Raw genomic sequence first — 20,632 nt, 5'->3', positions numbered from 1 at the left:
GCAAAGGCGCTCCTCACTTCCCAGACAGAGAGGCGGTCAAGCAGTGGCACTCCTCACTTCCCAGACGGTGGGGCCGGGCGGCTGAGCCGAGGCACGCGTCACTGCTTAGGCAGTGCGGCCGCCAGGCAGAGATGCGCCTCACTTCCCAGATGGGATGGCGGCCTGGCAGAGGCTCCTCACTTTCCAGAGGGTGCAGCCGCTGGGCAGTGGCACTCCTCACTTCCCAGACGGCTGGGCAGCCCAGCAGTGGCACTCCTCACTTCCCAGACAGTTGGGCGGCCTGGCAGAGGAGCTCCTCACTTCCCAGACGGTTGGGCAGCCCAGCAGAGGCGTTCGTCACCTCCCAGGCCGTGCCGGAGCAGGGCAGAGGCGTTCCTCACTTCCCAGACAGTTGGGCGGCCTGGCAGAGGGGCTCCTCACTTCCCAGACGGGGCAGAGCCCAGGCAGAGGCGCTGTGTATTTGGTAATATTTTTAAGAATTCATGAAAAAAAGTATATGCAACAGACACATTGAGAATGGTCCCATTGTAGAGATTTAAAATTATTGAAGCAAGAGAATTTATTTATATCTAAATATCTAAATATCAGAGGGTTTTTGTAGATGCTTATGTAAATTCTGGAACATTGTTTTCAGTTTTAATAAAGATATTTATCCAAAGTTCTACACACATCCACATATCCACACATATACATATATATCCTGATATCTATCTTCATTAGATACATATCTTAATTACACATATATCTTAATTCGATAGATACCTTAAGAAGCTTCTCTGAAGTGGTAAGTAGATATACAGCTCAATTAGATATACATATTAGCAGATAGAAATTCCTGAGCAATTGATCAATAGAGGTTCTGTTTATTAAATTAAAAAAGTAGTTGCATACCTATTTTTACATGTTAATTATTCTTTCAAAGACACTGATGAATTTTCATGTTAAAAAAAAATTCTAAAATGTGTATTTAAATCACCCATATAGTGAGTCTTACGTCTCCAGATTTATTACTTTATGAGCTACCAGAATTATAGAAATGTGGCAATTTATTTTGAAGGAAAAGGAGGATTTTAAAAATGTACTACCATGTGATTTTAATAGCACACTATACAGACATCAGTACTTACAGGGAAAACCTTAATAATCCTTTAGTGTAATGGCTAGTGTTAATTATCTCTCACACACACACATGCACACACACACTCTCTTAGAGCTACTTTATTTTTATCCTCAGAAGACCCTTATGCACAAAGGCGATTGTTTCCGTTATAGAAGCTTCCCTTGTGTGATTATTTCCCTTTTAGAATCTTAGGCATCACAGTTTAGAAAAGTCCCCTCAAAAGCCCCGTTCTTATATGGCTAGGCCACAACCCGGTGCCTAAGTCTATTCTCAGTGTATCAGTGCTCTTCAAGACAATTATACAATGAAAAGCTTAGGCTTTTCTTACAAAGGCAGCTTATACTGTAATATACATTAATTTACAGAATTAATTCTCAGATATTCCTTGTATTAAAAGGACAGGGTATTTCCTGGGTACTTCATAGCTTAAGATAACAATGTGTTTATCATAGTATTTTTATTTCACTTACTTGCTTAAACAATTGTGGCTCTTAATTTATAGTAGAATAAATTTGATGTGTGTGTTAACTTTCTACTAATTAATAAACTGATAATTTTAGCCCTACTTACCCTGTCTATTCTGCCAAACCAAGTTACAAAATTTACACTTTACTCCTATGACACTTTCTTCATTATTTTTCCCCTGTAACTTTTCTTGTGTTAATCACTATTAGGAAAATGTCTCCTACCTATCTCTTCAGAGAAACTTCTTACTATGGCTTTATTTTCCAGGTACCAGGTTATAACGACTTACTTTGGTATTTGTTATACCAAGTGATTGTGATGCCTGAACTTCCTTGACCTCAGTTGATCATCAGAGGGAGAAAGGACAAAAGCCCTTGAGCAGGCAGTGAGATACATACAGTTTTTAACAATTTATTGTGCACAACAGATGTCAACAAAATATTATTTAAGTTATTTGGATATTTGGGGTGTTCTTTGGGGTGTTCTAGAGGAATCATCTTAAAACTCTCCCAGTACAGAAGTGGTGTGTCTGTTATCAGTGGTGTCATCACAGATCTTTAAGGCTTTAAGGTTTAATAGGAATGCCACTGGCCTCAGTGCTCGAAGGACCACTGATCCTTGCTACCATCCTGATATTTAATTAGAGTAGAAAATAAACTTTATCATCTCATTTGTGCCTTTTATTATCTTTTTCCTTAAAAAAAAAAAAAAACACAACAAACCAAAGCTTCAAAATTCACCTTTTTTTGTTGTTGGTGGTGGTGGAACAAAGATGTGATAATATGAGAGTTGTTTGTTTTGTTTAAATTAAAGGAATTCTATCTTGAAGTATGTACTTTGTTTTCCTCAGGAGCACAAGCCACTCTACAGGTAATAACTCACTTAGATCTTTCAAATTCTGCAGAGAGTTGTAGTGATAAGTAGTATATACAATTTATAGGGAGGACAGTTGAAATAGAGGTTGCCTCTAATTGCTCAGATTCAGAAACCACAACTATAATGGAGCTCAGAATGGAATCTGAGTCTCTTGACTCCCAATTAGTTCTCTATCCACTAGATCACACTCCCTGCTCCTCAGTCTTAGGAAAATAGATGATAAATTTTATGTAAGACTAACTCTCAATTACCTACAGTTTGTAACGAGCACCTACAGATGCTAGTTTACATTCACATCATTGCCTTGGAGTCGGCGCTAGGGCATCTGCCAGAATCCTGCGGATCAGCTGTCTTGTGCTACTGTGGCAAAGGAAGGAAGAAAGGCAAGCAGGAGGAGAACAAAGGGAGCAGAAGCAGCTTGGATGTGGGAAGCACAGAACTTATAAAAATCAGGGAAACTTTAATAGTTGCGGAGTTGGATGTCAAGATTATGCTGCCATCTATGTTTGTCTCCACCTGGAGACAAATTGAGATGGAATTCCATCCTTATACATCATTTTCCATACCAACATGGAAATTAACTTAACATAAGGGTAAACCTGGTGGGAGAGAGGCGCAGGCATCATGTCTGGCCACGAAGCTGGGAAGAAGCCCCCAAAACAGCCCAAGAAGCAGGCTGAGGAGATGGATGAGGAGATAACATTTTCGAGCATAAGGAGAAAGAGGAGCAGAAGAAACTCAAGGAGCTAAAAGCAGAGGCTGCAGGGAAGGGCCCCCTGATCTCAGGTGGAATTAAGAAATCTGGTAAAAAGTAAGCTGTTTGTTGTGCCTGAGGCCATGGCGACCCTGGATTCCAACCCTATTTAAACATCTGAATTTCCTGCTGTAACATCCTTTGCCACCTATAGTTAGAATGAAGTGTCATCTTGGAGACTGCTGCACATTTAAGAATAAACTTTTGTAAAAATAAATGAAATAAAAATAAAAGCAAATCTAAACCACCAAATAAGCAAGTAACATTAAAAGCTAGAGCTTTGGCAGTTCTGCAAGGACTTCCGTTGCATAGGCAGATTTCATGTAAGCTGTTGAATCTCTAGTATCAATGGTATGACATGACTCAAAGTACATGGTAGTAAGTTAAAAATTTCCAAGTGAGAATGGTGACAAAACAAACACTTTACAAGGCTCAACAGGGAGATTATTCACTTAGTATTTGGACATGGTGCCTTGCAGCAATAAACTGTAGCGTGTTCACTGTTAGCAGAGTGAACTGTTACTGTCCTGTTTTAGTTGTGATTGTCTTTATTTTGTTTACTCAGAAATTTCTAATATATCTTCTTGAAAATTAGAGTGGGTTGTGATGTTTAATATAAGAAATTATAGGCCAGGAGCAGTGGCTCATGCCTGTAATCCCAGCACTTTGGGAGGCCGAGGCAGGCAGATCGTGAGGTCAGGAGACCGAGACCATCCTGGCTAGCATGGTGAAACTGTGTCTCTCCTAAAAATACAAAAAAGTAGCCAGATGTGGTGGCACACGCCTATAATCCCAGCTACTCTGGAGGCTGAGGCAGGAGAATCACTTGAACCCAGAAGGCAGAGGTTACAGTAAGCCGAGATCACACCACTGCACTCCAGCCTGGATGACAGAGCAAGACTCCGTCTCAAAAAACAAACAAAAAAAATATTGTCAACATTTATATGGTATAAAACTACTCAACTTTTTTTGTTTCTATTATCTGGAGATATTTACATTTTTTTTTTTTTCAGAAGATAAACTTAAGGCATGAAATACATGTTCAGGGCCGGGCGTGGCAGCTAATGCTTGTAATCTCAGCACTTTGGGAGGCCACGGCGGGTGGATTGCTTGAGGTCAGGAGTTCAAGACCAGCCTGGCCAACATGGCGAAACCCTGTCTCTACTAAAAATACAAAAATCAGCAGAGAGTGTTGGTGGGTGCCTGTAATCCCAGCTACTTAGGAGGCTGAGGCAGGAGAATTGCTTGAACCTGGTAGGTAGAGGTTGCAGTGAGCCGAGATCATGCCACTGCTCTCCAGCCCGGGTGTAAGAGCCAGCCTCTGTCTCAAAAAAAATAAAAATAAAAGAAAGAGAGAGAGAGAAATACATATTCAGTGATGAGATTTGCTTAAGCAAGCAACAATTATATAAAAGAAGAGAGAATGGAGAGTGTGGTAAACCTTGAAAGTATAAATGACTATGTGATCTCTCAAAGGAGCTTTTGGTACAATTCCTGATGACTAGAATGTGTGAATCTCATTAACTGCACCTTAGAATGGTGCCTGGTGCATAGTCAGCTCTCAGTAAGTATCTGCCTAAATGCAGGACATAGAAAAGCCAGCTTTTAGTAAGTTCCAGGATGCAAGAGCATTGAGGAAATGGAGAGAGTCATTATGGAAACATCAGCTAACATGCTTGAAGTAAGGAGGAAACATGAATTATCTCAGAGATGTACAAGCTTTTTCACAGAGTTAAAAGCTGAGACAATGGTCTAATGTAGGGGAGACAGTGTGGATGACACAGGAGAGAGAGAGACAGTATATAAGACAAGTCTCCTGAACATAGAGGGGCTAAGACTTCCAGCAGAAGTAGAGAGTTTAGCTTATATGAGAGGAGGAACTTTGTTTTGTTTTGTTTTGTTTATTCAGTAGTGAAGGGAAAATAAGTGATCACAATTCAGGCTGGTCAGTTGTGCAAGTTCCTGTGTGGTAGATGCTATATTTTCTTTTCTTTTTTCTTTTCTGTGTTTTTTGTTTGTTTGTTTGTTTGTTTGTTTTTTGAGACAGAGTCTCACTCTGTCACCCAGACTGGAGTGCAGTGGTGTGATCTTGGCTCACAGCAACCTCTGCCCCCCCCGGGTTCAAGTGATTCCCCTGCCTCAGCCCCCACCCAGTAGCTGGGATTACAGGTCCACACCACCACGCCCAGCTAATTTTTGTATTTTTAATAGAGACGGGGTTTCTCTATGTTGGCCAGGCTGGTCTCGAACTCCTGACCTCAAGTGATCCACCCGCCTTGGCCTCCTAGATTTCTGGCATTACAGGCATGAGCCACGGCGCCCGGTCAGACGCTACATCTTCTAGAAATTGGATGTTTTTTTGAGATTGACTGGAAGTATGAACCATAGGGGTGCAGAGGAAGCATTGACAAGGGGAGTGTCCTAGCATTTTTTGTAGGACAGGTCTTGTGTTCATGAAATCCCTAGCTTTTGTTTGTCTATGAAAAGTCTTCCTCTCTCCTTCATCTTTGAAGGATATTTTCACTGGATTTACTATTCTACAATAATAGTTAACAGTTTTTTTTTTTTCTTTTGACACTGTCTCCTGTCCTGTAAGGGTTCCACTGAGAAGTCCGCTGCCACATGTATTGGAGCTCCATTGAATATTATTTGTTTTATTTCTCCTGTCACTTTTAGAATCCTTTCTTTATCCCTGGCCTTTGGCAGTTTCATTATTAAATGTCTTCAGATAGACTTACTTAGGACAAATGTGCTTCGTGTTCTATAACCTTCTTGTACTTGAATATTGATATCCTTCTCTAGGTTTGGGAAATTCTGGTAGTATTCTTTTGATGAAACTTTCTACCTTTCTCTCTCTCTCTCTCTCTCTCTCTCTCTCTCTCTCTCTCTCTCCATCCTCTTTAAGGCCAAGAACTCTTAGATTTTTCCTTCTGAGGCAGGCTGTTTCCCAGATCTTGCATGCATGTGTTATTCTCATTTATTCTTTCTTTTGTCTTCTCTGGCTGTGTATTTTCACATAGCCTCTCTTCAAATTCACTAATTCTTCTGCTTGATCAATGCTGTTACAAAACTCTTATGTACCCTGCGGTGAGTCAATTGCATTTTTTAACTCCAGAGTTTCTGTTTGATCATTTTAAATTATTTCAATCTTTTTAAAATTTATCTCATAGGATTTGGAATTCCTTCTGTGTCATTATGAATTTTGTCACGTTTCCTCAAAACAACTCTTTTGAATTTTCTGTCTGTAAGTTCACATATCTCTCCGTAATGTTTCACTGGTGCCTTATTCAGTTCATTTGGGGAATGCATGTTTTACTGGATTGTCCTGATGCTTGTGGATGTTTATCACTATCGAGGCATTGAAGAATTAGGCATTTATGGTAGTATTTGCAGTCTGTGCCCATTCTTCTTGGGAAGGCTTTCCAGGTATCCAAAGCGACTTGGGTGTTGTTATCTAAGTTTTTGGTTACTGCAACCATATCTGCCTTAGGGGGACCCCACGCCCAGTTTTTATCTAAGTTTTAGGTTACTGCAGCCATATCTGCCTTAGGGGGAACCCCACGCCCAGTAACTCTAAAGATCTTGATGACTCCTAGAAGTACTGCCTTTGTGGTTTTGGATAAGATCTGGAAGAATTCTCTGGATTATCAGGCAGAGACTCTTGTTCCTTCCCCTTACTTACTCCCAAATAAACAAGAGTCTTTCTCTCTGAACTGAGCTTCTAGGGCTGGGAAAGGGGTGACACCATCATGGGGACTGCACCGAGTTAGGCCCAAAGACAGCACAACACTGGGTCTCACCCAAGGTCCACAGTAACCACTGCCTGGCTATTGCCTTTGTTAACTCAAGTTTCTAGAGTTCTAGAATCAGCTGGTGGTGAAACAATCCAGGCTTTTATCTCAACCTTCAGGGCTTCAAGTGTCCCCTGATCACAGGTAGGTCCAGAGATGCTATCTGGCAGCCAGTCCCTGGAGTCACAAACCTTAGGTATCAACCTGGTGCTCTTTTTTATTATGGTTCAGCTGACACCAAGGCCACAAGAAAAAATCTTTCCCACTTTTCCCTTCACTTTCCACATGCGGAGGTGTTGCTCCCACTGGTTACCACCACCCAAGCCTGTGGTGAGTAATGTCTGATTACCACCAACGTTTATTCAAGGCCCACGGGCTTTTCAGTCAGCCTGCGGTGAATGCTTCCAGGCCTAGAACTCTCTTTTCAGCGCAGTGGACTCTTCTTTGACTCAGAGCAAGTCAAGAAATACTGTCTAAGAGCCAAGACCTGGAATTGGGAACCTCAAGAGCCCACTTGGTGCTTGATATGGTTTGGCTGTGTCCCCACCCAAATCTCATTCTGAATTGTACTTTCCATAATCCCCACATGTTGTGGGAGGGACCTGGTGGGAAGTAATTGAATCATCAGAGTGGTTTCCTCCATGCCATTCTCATGATAGTGAGTAGGTTCTCACAAGATCTGATGGTTTTATAAGAGGCTTTTCCCTTTGCACTTGGCTCTCATTCTTCTCCATCCTGCCGCCCTGTGAAGAAGGACTTGCTTGCTTCACCTTTTGCCATGATTATAAGTTTCCTGAGGCTTCCCCAGCCCCACAGAACTGTGAGTGAATTTAACCTCTTTCCTTTTTAAATTACCCAATCTTGAGTATGTCCTTATAGCAGCGTGGGAACGGACTAATACAGTAAATTGGTACCACAAAGAGTGGGGCGTTGCTGTAAAGATAACCAAAAATGTGGAAGCAACTTTGGAACTGGGTAACAGGCAGAGGTTGGAACAGTTTGGAGAGCTCAGAAGAAGACAGGACAATGTGGGAAAGTTGGAAACTTCCTAGAGACTTGGAGGGCTCAGAAGACAGGAAGATGTGGGAAACTTTGGACCTTCCTAGAGACTTGTGGAAGGGCTTTGACCAAAACGCTGATAGTGATATGGAAAATGAAGACCAGGCTGAGGTGGTCTCAGATGGAGATGAGAAACTTGTTGGGAACTGGAGTAAAAGTCCCTCTTGCTCTTCAAAGAGACTAGCAGCATTTTGCCCCTGCCCTAAAGATTTGTGCAACTTTGAACTTGAGAGAGATGATTTAAGATATCTGGTGGAAGAAATTTCTAAGCAGCAAAGCATTTAAGAGAAAGTACAACATTAAAATTTGGAAATTTTGCAGCCTGACAATGCAATAGAAAATAAAAACTCATTTTCTGGGGAGAAATACGAGCCAGCTACACAAATTTGCATAAGTAACAAGAAGCCAAATGTTGATCCCCAAGACAATGGGGAAAATGTTTCCAGGGCATATCAGAGACCTTCATGGCAGCCCCTTTCATCACAGGCATAGAGGCCTAAAAGGAAAAAAATGGGCCAGATCCAGGGCTCCCCTGCTATGTTTAACCTCAGGACTTGGTGCCCTTCATCCCAGCCACTCCAGCCAAAGCTAAAAGAGGCCAAGTTACAGCTCAGGCCATTATTTCAGAGGGTGCAAGCCCCAAGCCTTGGCAGCTACCATGCAGTATTGGTCCTGAGGGTGCACAGAAGACAAGAATTGAGGTTTGGGAACCTCTGCCTAGATTTCAGAGAATGTATGGAAATGCCTGGATGTCAGGCAGTAGTCTGCTGCAGGGGTGAGGCCCTCATGGAGAACCTGTGCTAGGAAAGTGTGGAAAGGAAATGTGGGGTCAGAGCCCCCACACAAAGTCCTCACTGGGACAACACTGCCTGGTGGAGCTGTGAGAAGAAGGCCACTGTCTTCCAGACCCCAGAATGGTAGATCCACTGACAACTTGCACCATGTACCTGGAAAAGCAACAGACACTCAATGCCAGCCCATGAAAGCAGCTAGGAGATGGACTGTACCCTGTAAAGCCACAGGGGCAGAGCTGCTCAAGGCCATGGGAGCCCACTTCTTGCAATAGCATGCCCTGGATGTGAGACATGAAGTCAAAGGAGATAAGTTTGTAACTTTAAGGTTTAATGACTGTCCTGTTGAGCTTCGGACTCACATGGGGCCTGTAGCCCCTTTGTTTTGGCCAATTTCTCACATTTGGAATAGGTGTATTACCCAATGCCTGTACCCTCATTGTATCTAGGAAGTAACTAACTTGCTTTTGATTTTCTAGGCTCAAATGCACAAGGAAATTGCCTTGTCTCCAGTGAGACTTTGGACTTTGACTTTTGAGTTAATGCCGGAATAAAAGTTTAGAGGACTGTTGGAAGGGCATAATTGTGTTTTGAAATGCGAGGACATGAGATTTGGGAGGGGCCGGGGAGGAATGATATGGTTTGGCTCTGTCTCCACCCAAATCTCGTCTTGAATTGTAGATCCCATAATCCCAACCTGTCGTTGGACGTTGGACGGAGCCGGTAGGAGGTATGTGAATCATTGGAGTGGTTTCCCCCATGCTATTCTCATGATAATGAGTAAGTTTTCTTAAGTTCTGGTGGTTTTACCAGGGACTTATGGGTTGGCTTGGCTCTCATTCTTCTCCTTCCTGCCAACATGAAAAGAAAGAAAGAAGGACATGTTTGCCTCCCCCTTCGCCATGATTTTAAGTTTCATGAGGCCTCCCCAGCCCTGCAGAACTATGAGTCAATTAAACCTCTTTTCTTTATATATTACCCAATCTCAGGCATGTCCTTATAGCAGTGTGAGTATGGACTAATACAGCGCTGTACCCTACTGTGCCTGAGCTCTTACCTATGCTGTAAGACAAAATACCCTTTTAATTTTCCCTTTCCTTTTCTCAATCAGAAATAGTTTCTCCCTATGGCCACCACAGCTGAGAATGTGTTAGGTCACACCTAAAGCAAGCACATCTCTGAGTCTCACCTATGGCCCATGGTGAGCACTGCCTGGGTATCACTGTTGATTATTCAGGGACCAAGGACGCTTTAGTCAGCACGTGATGAATCCTGCTGCGACTGAGTCCTTCCTTTCAAGGAAGAGGGTTTGTTTCCTCCCACCCCAGTGTATGTTTGGAAATGTCACCTGGAAGCCAGGGCCTGGAATAGGGGCCTCAGTACTCTGCCTGGTACCATGTCGTACTGTGGCTGAGCTAATACCCAAGTTGGAATACAAAGTCCTCTTTACTTTTCTGTCTCTTCTCCTCAAGCAGAGGGAAAGAGCCTCTCCTGGAGCTGCAAGTTGAGTTTTCTGGCATTGGGCTAAGGGTGGCACAAGCACTCCTTTGGCCACCCCTGCTGGCATCTCACTGGGTCATATCCCCACCAAGTTTACTGGCTCTGAGCCCAGCACAGAGACTTGACCAGGAATTGCAGCCTTTGTGGCTTAAGCCACTTTTCAAAGTTATATAGGACCACAGAGTACTTTATTAGCCTGTGGTGGTGGAGCTGCAAGAATTCAGGTTCTAACCACTTGGATTAACAATTTTCCTCTGGCTGGGGCTAGCATAATTGCTCCTTCTGCAGGTGCTGGCTGAGTTCTGCCTGGTGTTACTATCCACTGTGACAGAGAAGCACTGAGTTCCAATTCAGAATCCCACAATCACTGCTGTCTCCGTGCCCTAGGCACATAGATTCTCCATGCCACAGCGCTGCTGCTGGGTGGTGGTGGTGTGGGGGCGGTGTGGTTGCCTTTCCTACCCTCTTCAGTGCCTCTTTCAGTGATGCGAAGCTAAAACCAGGTACTGTAATTGCTCACCTGCTTATTGATTCTTACGAAGGTGCTTTTGTGTGTTAATAGTTGTCCAATTTGTTGTTCTGGTGGAGACGATCATCAGTGGATGTTTCTATTTGGCCACCTTGCTCTGCCTTGACATTCAAGTTTTCTTGATGAGCCATTCTCATTTTAGAAGCTCACTGATTTCTCTTTTCTTTTAATTAACAAACTATTAATAATTTACACCATACAAGTTATTACTCGGCTGTAAATCATTTTTAAACCAGTATCCAATTATTTGAAATTTATGAGTCTCCTTTCTCCAATAAGAATATAAGTTCTTTGATCAATATGGCTCACTACAGTAAAACCAAGGATAATTTATCTTAGTTACCATAATGTTTAATGAAATACTGTTCCAAAGTTTTTCCAAAGAGAAGTCACTCCTTTTACTTAGTATCTATCTTCAGTGCCTAACATGGGGCTGAGTACGTACAAGGTATTCAATAAATGCTTGTTGAACTGATATGGGTAACTACTAAATATTTAACTCATGTATATAATTTCATTGCTTATGCTTTCAATGTCTTAAAATGGAGAAGTCCTCACCTCACCTGAATTTGTCTGCTGTAAAATACGAACTATGTATGTGAGCTCTTAAGAGAGAGCTTACATAAATTTAAGAAATATGTAAAAGTTAGATCATGCCCAAGATTTGTTTTTCAAACATAAGAAAATAAAATACATCACTGAGGGTATAAGTATTTTATGAGTCTTTTCTTCCTCATAAAAATAAAAGTAAGATACTTTAGTCACTTTTGTTTTTAATAAATATACATTTATATTTGGAAGCTGTTGCTTTCTGGGCTATAAAATTTGCTTTATCACTGGCCCTAAGAAAGACCTATAATAATAATGTTAAAATGTTATATTTCAAAACATCATATTTATATACATTGAGATACCTTTATGTCATTTTATTTTAGCCTCAAAATATATTTTAATGAATCTGTTGATTTATATGAAGTCTTTATGCACACTAAATACTTAATAATATTCCTCTATTAGGTGTTCCTGTCTCTAACTGTGCATCTGAAAAGGGGAGTTGAATTTTTCTCAAATTCTTACGTGATCATGGCAAATAAATTAAAATAGACAATTCTGTTGTTCCATATGTAACTTTCTAGAAACTGTTTCATGCACAATATCCATTTAGAATAAGTTTCAAGCCATGTTTAAATTTATTTCAGTTGTAAACAAGATATTTTCCTTTATCATTATCAAATTAGCCACAATGCTGATACTGTCATCACTGGCCTAATTAGAATTTTTGTAACAATATAGACATTTGAACATAAACATTTGCAATAATTTTTCTATTTAGGATTCTTTTACTGGACGTTTAGGTATTCATTTTAATTGACTTTCCAAATATCACATGCTTACTGGAATAAAAAGAAAATAACAGTAGGCATTAACAAAGTAAAAACTCATAAATCAACCATTCAGAGATAAACGTATTAATATTTTAATAGATTTTTCCAATATTTTATGTGTGTATATGTATATATATGTGTATGTGTGTGTGTGTATATATATATACTTGTATGCTTTTTTTCTATCTTTTAGGATTATGGTATATAGAGAGTTTTAAAAAATTAACATTGCATTGAATTTATTATCTGACAAGACTAGATAGTTTGCTTTTATTTATTTATTTGTTTTTTGAGACAGAGTCTCGCTCTGTCACCAGGCTGGAGTGCAGGGGCGCGATCTTGGCTCACTGCAACCTCCGCCTCCCGGGTTCAAATGATTCTCCTGCCTCAGTCTGCCGAGTAGCTGGGGCTACAGGCATGCATCACCACACCCAGCTAATTTTTGTATTTTTAATAGAGACGGGGTTTCACCATGTGGGCCAGGATGGTCTCGACCTCTTGACCTCATGATCCAGCCGCCTCAGCCTCCCAAAGTGCTGGGATTACAGACGTGAGCCACCATGCCCAGCCTGACTAGATAGTTTTCAAAAATATAATGTTTAAGCTTATGCCTGTAATCCCAGTGGTTTAGGATGCTGACGTGGGAGAATGGTTTGAGGACAGTAGTTAGAGACCAGCCTAGACAACACAAAGAGACCACGTCTCTACAATACACACATATTTGGTCTATGTGGCGGCATGTGTAGCTACTAGGAGGCTGAGACAAGAGGATCACTTGAGGCCAGGAGTTGGAGGCTGCAATGAGTTATGCTCACACCACTGCACTCTAGGCTGAGTAACAGAGTGAAACCCTGTCTGTAAATACATGTATGTTACAGAGTGACATAGGATTTCACTGTATTATAGTCTATATATTTACCCATCTGTTTTATTTACTTTCACCACATATTTTAGATATTATTGTTTCCCATTTTCCTTTTATGTAATAAACTTTGAACACAAAATTTTGAATATAGCTCTACTTATTCATCATGCTACTTATTACAGTAGAATTTAAGTGGAATCATAATCTCTCAGAATCTTGATCAACACTTTCAAAATATATTTTTAAAGGCTGTGCAAATTTATATATCCATCTAGGGCCAATAGTTGTATTTCTGTATATATATATGTGAATATATACAGCCGCTGGAGTTGTGCAGTGTGCAGCCCACAAAACTGAACTGGTGATTTTACTCTCGCCTGTAGAGTATGACTGTACCCATCTCACTATCACTAATATTAAATGTAATAAATTTAAAATTATTAATAGTATAAAAGGTTAAAAATAAACATGTTTCTTATTGAGCACTCAAGTTCAATTGCCTTTAGCAGAGATCTTTAAAAACTGTGGTGTAAACATTATAGATGTTTATTTTTTCTCACTTAGTGGTTTAGAAGAAGTAGAGGTGATTCATGTCTGGCAGTAGCTTTTTCCACCATGTTTTTGAAAGATCTCTATGGCTGTAAACTTTTTGCTGTCACCCACTTGGTCTAAGTTAGTATACCACTGCCTTTACTGTGTCCAAACAGCATTATGGAGGAAAGTGAAAAAGTGAAGGGAAGTAGAATTTCCTTTCTATTTAAGGGAACAATGCAGTTTTCTTTATGAAAAATTTCTAACTTTGTTTAAAAAACTTCTGTTCACATTCATTAGTCACAAATTAGTCACCTAGACAAATCTAATTGTTAGAGAAACTGGGAGATGTAGTGTTTGTTTTGAGTTTGTCAAGATCCAGCTGAAAACTAGGAACTAAATATTGGTGAAAAAATAGAAAAATGGTTTAGAAGAATTATTACTCTCTGCCATACAGAGAATCTTACATTTGCAATATATTTAATCACTGGTGAAATTGACATTTTTTCATGCATTTATGTAATTTTTTTATATCAATTACACATTAGTGCTCTGTGCTATTTTTGTCACAAAAGTCTTTTTAAAAATATTTTTTGTAAAGGGCTTTCTGTTTAATATTTATATTAACTTGTTCTTTTTTTTTTTTTTTTTTTTTTTTTTGAGTTGAAGTTTCGCTCTTGTTGCCCAGGCTAGAGTGCAGTGGAGTGATCTCAGTTCACTGCGACCTCCACTTTCCAGGTTCAAGCAGTTCTCCTGCCTCAGCCTCCCGAGTAGCTGGGATTACAGGCATATACTACCACACCCAGCAAATTTTGTATTTTTAATAGAGACAGGGTTTCACCATGTTGGTCAGGCTGGTCTCGAACTCCTGACCTCTGGTGGTCCTCCTGCCTCAGCCTCCCAAAGTGCTGGGATAATAGGCATGAGCCACTGGGCCCGGCCTATATTATCTGTTGTACTCATTTTTAAGTATTATTATTATACTACTTTTTATTTATTGGAATTTTACAGACCTATGATCACATTTTTATTATCATTATACTTAGAAAGTTTTTCTATTCCCCAAGATGTTAATATTCATTAATATTTCATTATAGGATTACATAAGTTTAGATTTTATTTAAAATTTTATTTTATCTTTAGGCTTTTTGTTTGTTTTTGTTGTTTGCTAAGACTAAGAAGAAAAATATCCAACTTCAGAGTTTTTAAAAATACTTTTCTTTACTAAGTTTGAAATTATTTATTTAACACTAAGTAAAAATTCAGAAGATTTTATATTGTGCTCATATAGTTTAGCATTTTTTGTTGTTGTTGTTCACTACCTTATAGTCCTGGCTCACTTTTTATTAAATATTAAAAAATTATACATATATAATTTTAAAAATAATAAGGTTATCCTCCAATATTTAGCAACTTTTAAAAATATTTGGTGAGTTTTTATTTTTTTTCAACTATTTTTAAGATACAGGAAGCACATATTCAGGTTTGTTACATGGGTATATTGCACTCAGGTAGTGAGCATAGTACCCAATAGGTAATTTTGGGACCCATGTCCTCCTCCCTCCCTTCCCGCTCTGTAGTCTGCATTGTCTATTGTTTCCATGTTCATGTCCACATGTGTTCAATGTTTGGGTCCCACTTATGAGTGAGAATGTGTGATATTTGGCTTTCTGTCCCTGCATTAATTTCTGGCCCTGGTTAGGATAATGGCCTCCAGTACCATCCATGCTGCTGCAAAGGACATGATTTTATTTTATTTTTTTTGTGGCTGTGTAGTGTTCCATGGTGTGTATATGTAACATTTTCTTTATCCCATCTACCACTGATGGGCACTCAGGTTGATTCCATGTATTTGCTATTGTGAATAACAAGGCAATGGATATGTAAGTATATGTGTATTTTTGGTATAAAGATCTATTTTCCTTTGCATATATACCCAGTAATGGGATTGCTGGGTTGAATAGTAGCTCTGAAATTATAGAACTGAATGAAAATGAGATGTAAGAATCGATACAAAAGATCCGTGAAACCAAGAATTGGTACTTGGTACTTTGGAAAAAAACAAACAAGAAAAGATTGAGAGACCACTAGTTAGATTAACAAAGAAAGAAAAGAGAAGATCCAAATAAGCACAATCAGAAATGATAAGAATGACATTATAATTGATCCCACAGAAATATAAAAGATCCTCAGAGTATACTATGAACAACTCTATGCACATAAATTAGAAGATCTAGAGAAAATGGATGAATTCCTGAAAACACATAACGTCCCAAGACCGGATAAGGAAGAGATTAAAACCATGAATAGACCAATATCAAGCTCTGAAATCGAGTCACAAAAAAACAAAATAACAACAAAAAAAGCAGTGAACCTACCAACCAAAAAAAGCACTGGATGAGATGAATTCACAGTTGAATTCTTCCAGACATGCAAAGAAGAGCTAGTGCCAATCTTACGAAAATATTCCAAAAAATGGAGGCAGAGGGGGTCCTCCCTAAGTCTTTCTATGAAGCTAGCATCAGCTTAACACCAAAATATGTCAGAGACACAATAACAGCAATAACAACAAAAACTTTAGGCCAATATCCCTGATAAACATAGGTATAAAAATCTTCAACAAAATACTAGCAAACCAAATCCCGCAGCATATCAAAAAATTTAACACACCATGATCAATTAGGCTTTATTCCTGGGATGCAAGACTGGTTTAACATACAGAAATCAATAAATGTAATTCACAATATAAACAGAATTAAAAGCAAAAACTATGAGATCCTTTCAATAGATGGAGAAACAGCTTTTGATAAAATCCAACATCGCTTCATGATAAAAAGCCTCAACAAACTAGGCATTAAAGGAACACGCCCAAAATGGTAAGAGCCACCTATCACAAACCTACAACCAACATCATATTGAATGGGCAAAAGTTAGAACTATTAAATCCTCTTGAGAACTTGGGACAAGAAAAAGATTCCCACTCTCACCACTCTTATTCAACATAGTACTGGAAGTCCTACTCAGAGCAACCAGTCAAGAGAAAGAAATTAAAGGCAACAAAATAGGAAAAGAAGATGTCAAACTATCTCTCTTCCCTGATGATATGATTCTATATCTAGAAAACCCTTGAGATGATGTCAAAAGACTAGTAGAACTGATAAACAATTTTACTAAGGATTCAGGTCACAAAACAGTGTACAATAATCAGTAGCATTTCTATACACCAATAATGTCCAGGCTAAGAGTCAAATAAAGAACACAATTCCCACCTCTACAATAGCAACAAAGAAAATGAAATACCTAGGAATACAGCTAATCAAAGGGGTGAAATATTTCTACAAGGAGAAGTACAAAACACTGGTGAATGAAATCAGAGACGACATAAACAAATGGAAGAACATTCCATGCTTATGGATTAAAAGAATTAATATAGTTAAAATGGCCATATTGCCCAAAACTATTTACAGATTCAGTGCTATTACTACAAAACTACCAAAGTCATTGTTTACAGAACGAGAAGGAAAAAAATAAAAACTATTTTAGAATTCATGTGGAACCAAAAAAGAGTACAAATAGTTAAAGCAATACTAAGCATAAGGAACAAGGCCAAAGGCATCACACTACCCAAATTTCAACTGTACTATGAAGATATAGTAATCAAAATAGCATGGTACAAGTACAAAAAGAGACACATGAACTAGAGAAACAGAATAGAAAATGCAGAAATAAAGCTACAAGTTTACAACCATCTGATCTTCAATAAGGCTGACAAACAAAACAAACAAAAAACAAAACGAAACGAAAAAAACAGTGGAGAAAACTCTTCTTATTCAATAAGTGGTGCTAGAATAACTGGTTAGTTACATGCAGAAGATTGAAGATGGACCCCTGCCTTTCACTATATACAAAAATTAACTCAAAAAGGATCAAAGATTTAAATGTAAGACCTCAAACTATAACAATTCCAGAAGAAAATCTTTAAACAGACAATCTACAGGATGAGAGAAAATATTCCCAAACTATGTATCCAACAAAGGTATACTATCTAGAATCTATAAGGAACTTAAATCAACAAGCAAAAAACTAATAACCTTGGCTGGGTGTGGTGACTCACACCTGTAATCCCAGCACTTTGTGAGGCAGAGGTAGGTGGAACACTTGAGGTCAGGAGTTTGAGACCAGCCTGGCCAACATGGTGAAACCCTGTCTCTTCTAAAAATACAAAAATTAGCCGGGCTTGGTGGTCGGTGCCTGTAGTCCCAGCTACTCGGGAGGCTGAGGCAGGAGAATAGCTTGAACCTGGGAAACGAAGCTTGCAGTGATCCGAGATCATGCCACTCACTGCAGCCTGGGCAACAGAGCGAAACTCCAGCTCAAAAAACAAACAAACAAACAAACAGAAAAAAAAATACACCATCAAACAACAACGACAACAACATAAAAACCTCATGAAAAGATAGGGAAAAAACATGAACGGAAACTTCTCAAAAGAAGACATACAAGTGGCCACCAAACATATAAAAGATGCTCATCATCAGTAATCATCAGAGAAATACAAATTAAAACCACAGTGAGGTACCATCTCACACCAGTCAAAATGACTCTCATTAAAAAGTCAAAACCGACAGATGCTAGCCAGGCTGTAGAGAAAAGGGAGCACTTACACACTGCTGGTGGGAATGTAAATTTTTTCAGCCATTGTGGAAAGCAGTTTGGAGATTTTGCATAGAGTTTAACATCTCTTTAAGGACTATCAGTTCTATTTTGTTGCTTTCTCCAGGGCTGGTGTTCAGTCAGGGCACATGTCTGGAGTGTGGTATATTCTACCAGGATACATTCTGAATATTTGGGACAACTGCCACACCACTTGTTAAATATTTTTGATTATCATCCTTGGGTCTATTGGTTTTTGCCTGAGCCTCACATTATGTAATTTTTCTACCTTATTATGTTGAATTATTAAGTGTTTTTCATATGTAGAGGGTATTAAAAGATCCATAAATTTTAAGGCATTATTTATAACTTTGGTTTCTCTATTCTATTTTAATCAAGAGCTAAATAAATAGAGGCTAATGTCAAAACTTGATTATTTAAATCTCTAAATATATTCAAGGAAAAAACTAAAGTATAAAATTCAAATCAAGTTTTGACTAAGCTTATACTTTTTGTGAAAGAAAATGTTTAGTTGTCTCAGAATAAATGTACATTTTAATAAATAAAAAATACCATAATATAGGAATGTCTTTATATTACTTTAGTATACTTTAAGCAAACCCCAACATAGGAGATGATATAACTTATGATTTATTAATGAGTTATAACTTCTTATTATAATAAATTCCAAAATATTTAATTTTATTGCTATATGCTTTTACAGAAAGCCTTATGTGATTTCAGTTTTTATTATTTTTCTCATTAATATTAGAAATAATAGGAACTTATTTATATATTTAGACATAGATAATAAATTACTGATTAGTACTTGAATAAATCAGTAATGACCAAAATCTGAAATAAATGTTGATAAACTTTGGAATATCTTTTTGTACTTCTGTGTGCATATGTATATCTTTGACTTGGGACTTTTTGTAAAATTAAGCCACCTGAATACTATTCAGGATGAGTAAAGACATTTTCTGTTTTTCTACCTTATGCCTCCATTCCTGCGTGTGATACAGACTATATTTACCAGAGATTGCTTTACTTTAAGCTGTATAATAAGATTTTGTTTAAAACGTGCTACTTCTGTTTCAATGGGATTTTCTGTATACTGTATAAATAAAAAGAGTTGCATTATCAGTGAAGCAAATATAATGTATGGTTGTCAAGACACTTGAAGATTTGATTAAGTTTTCAAATATTTTGCCATTTACATTGAGGAATTGGAAGTGTGGAAAAAATCAACGATACTGTTCTTTTGATGCTTTATTTTAGTATATAATTACCTCTTAATAAAATGTGTCATGTGACGGTTAGCAACAGTTCTGTTCATGGCATGAATGAGGAAGATTTGATAAGAGGATTGAAGGAGTGTGAACAATGATTCAACTTTTCTAGATGTTTTCTACAAATTCGATCCAATTAAGTACAATAAATACTTCTTCAACTGGTCTTATAAAGCTTTTACTTGAGTTAGATATAGGTAAAAAGAACTATATTTCATGAAATCTCCTATTGTTCCTTTTGTTTCAGGGCCTTAGTCAGCAGTCAGTATTTAATTATGATACACGAAATGCTATTTCTTTTAGGTTAGAGGTAATTAGAAAAATCAAGAAATATTAGGAAACACGTTATATACCACAGTAATTTATCATTAATAATTTTTAAATATTATCAGAGTGGAAATTCAGAGACTGACAAGGACATTTATCCAGCACACTTTCAAGTCAGTCGTTCAGTGTGTAGGATTAGGATCATGTGTTTTGAAACCTACGTATTTTGAGTTGAATCTCAGGCAACTATCTGACTGATCTAGATATCATCTTACTCATCTGTGAATTGGGAATTAATTAGAAATATTATATACATCCACTTAATAGGCTTGTAAAGCTTGAGATGATAAATAGATAATGACGATGATGAGACAGAGAGATCAGAAAAGTCTGGATTATAATAAGTGCTAAATAAATAGTAATTCTTCATTATTATTAGCATCATCATCATCAATTTTTTACATAGTTGTCAAGAAGCTGAGCATCTTGGCTTGCCATATTTTTATTTTCTAAAATAATAAAGTGATTAGTGATACATTAAAAGCTAGTGTTAATTATATATAGACTCCAGTCTTTCAAACCTTCATTTTTTAATTGTAGGTTACATATTACGGATGATTTAAGATTCAGTTTTGCAGTAAAGCACTTGTTGATGTGTATGCATATCCCACAAGGACATGTTGAATGTAATCTACATTTATAACCTATGGAAACTGCTTCTTCCTTTTGCAGGTACAAATGATTCATTATAATA

The 20,632-nt window shown here is 38.2% G+C and overlaps 1 protein-coding gene and 1 long non-coding RNA gene across 5 annotated transcripts in view; both read left to right on the top strand.

Moving 5' to 3' along the window:
- The window catches only part of NKAIN3 (sodium/potassium transporting ATPase interacting 3), a 1,223,038-nt gene that overhangs the window by 612,309 nt on the left and 590,097 nt on the right, over positions 1-20,632 (top strand). The window lies entirely within an intron of this gene.
- The window catches only part of LOC126961536 (uncharacterized), a 50,969-nt gene continuing 35,887 nt past the window's right edge, over positions 5,551-20,632 (top strand). For both annotated transcript variants that reach the window (XR_007728328.1, XR_007728329.1), the window contains exons 1-2: positions 5,551-7,150; positions 9,538-9,586. This is a non-coding gene — a long non-coding RNA (uncharacterized LOC126961536). The remainder of the gene's footprint in view (positions 7,151-9,537; positions 9,587-20,632) is intronic.

The sequence above is a fragment of the Macaca thibetana genome, chromosome 8, assembly GCF_024542745.1.
Source record: "Macaca thibetana thibetana isolate TM-01 chromosome 8, ASM2454274v1, whole genome shotgun sequence".
NCBI lineage: Eukaryota > Metazoa > Chordata > Mammalia > Primates > Cercopithecidae > Macaca > Macaca thibetana.
The sequence above is the reverse complement of the archived record's forward strand: the minus strand, read 5'-3'. Positions and strand labels throughout refer to the sequence as shown.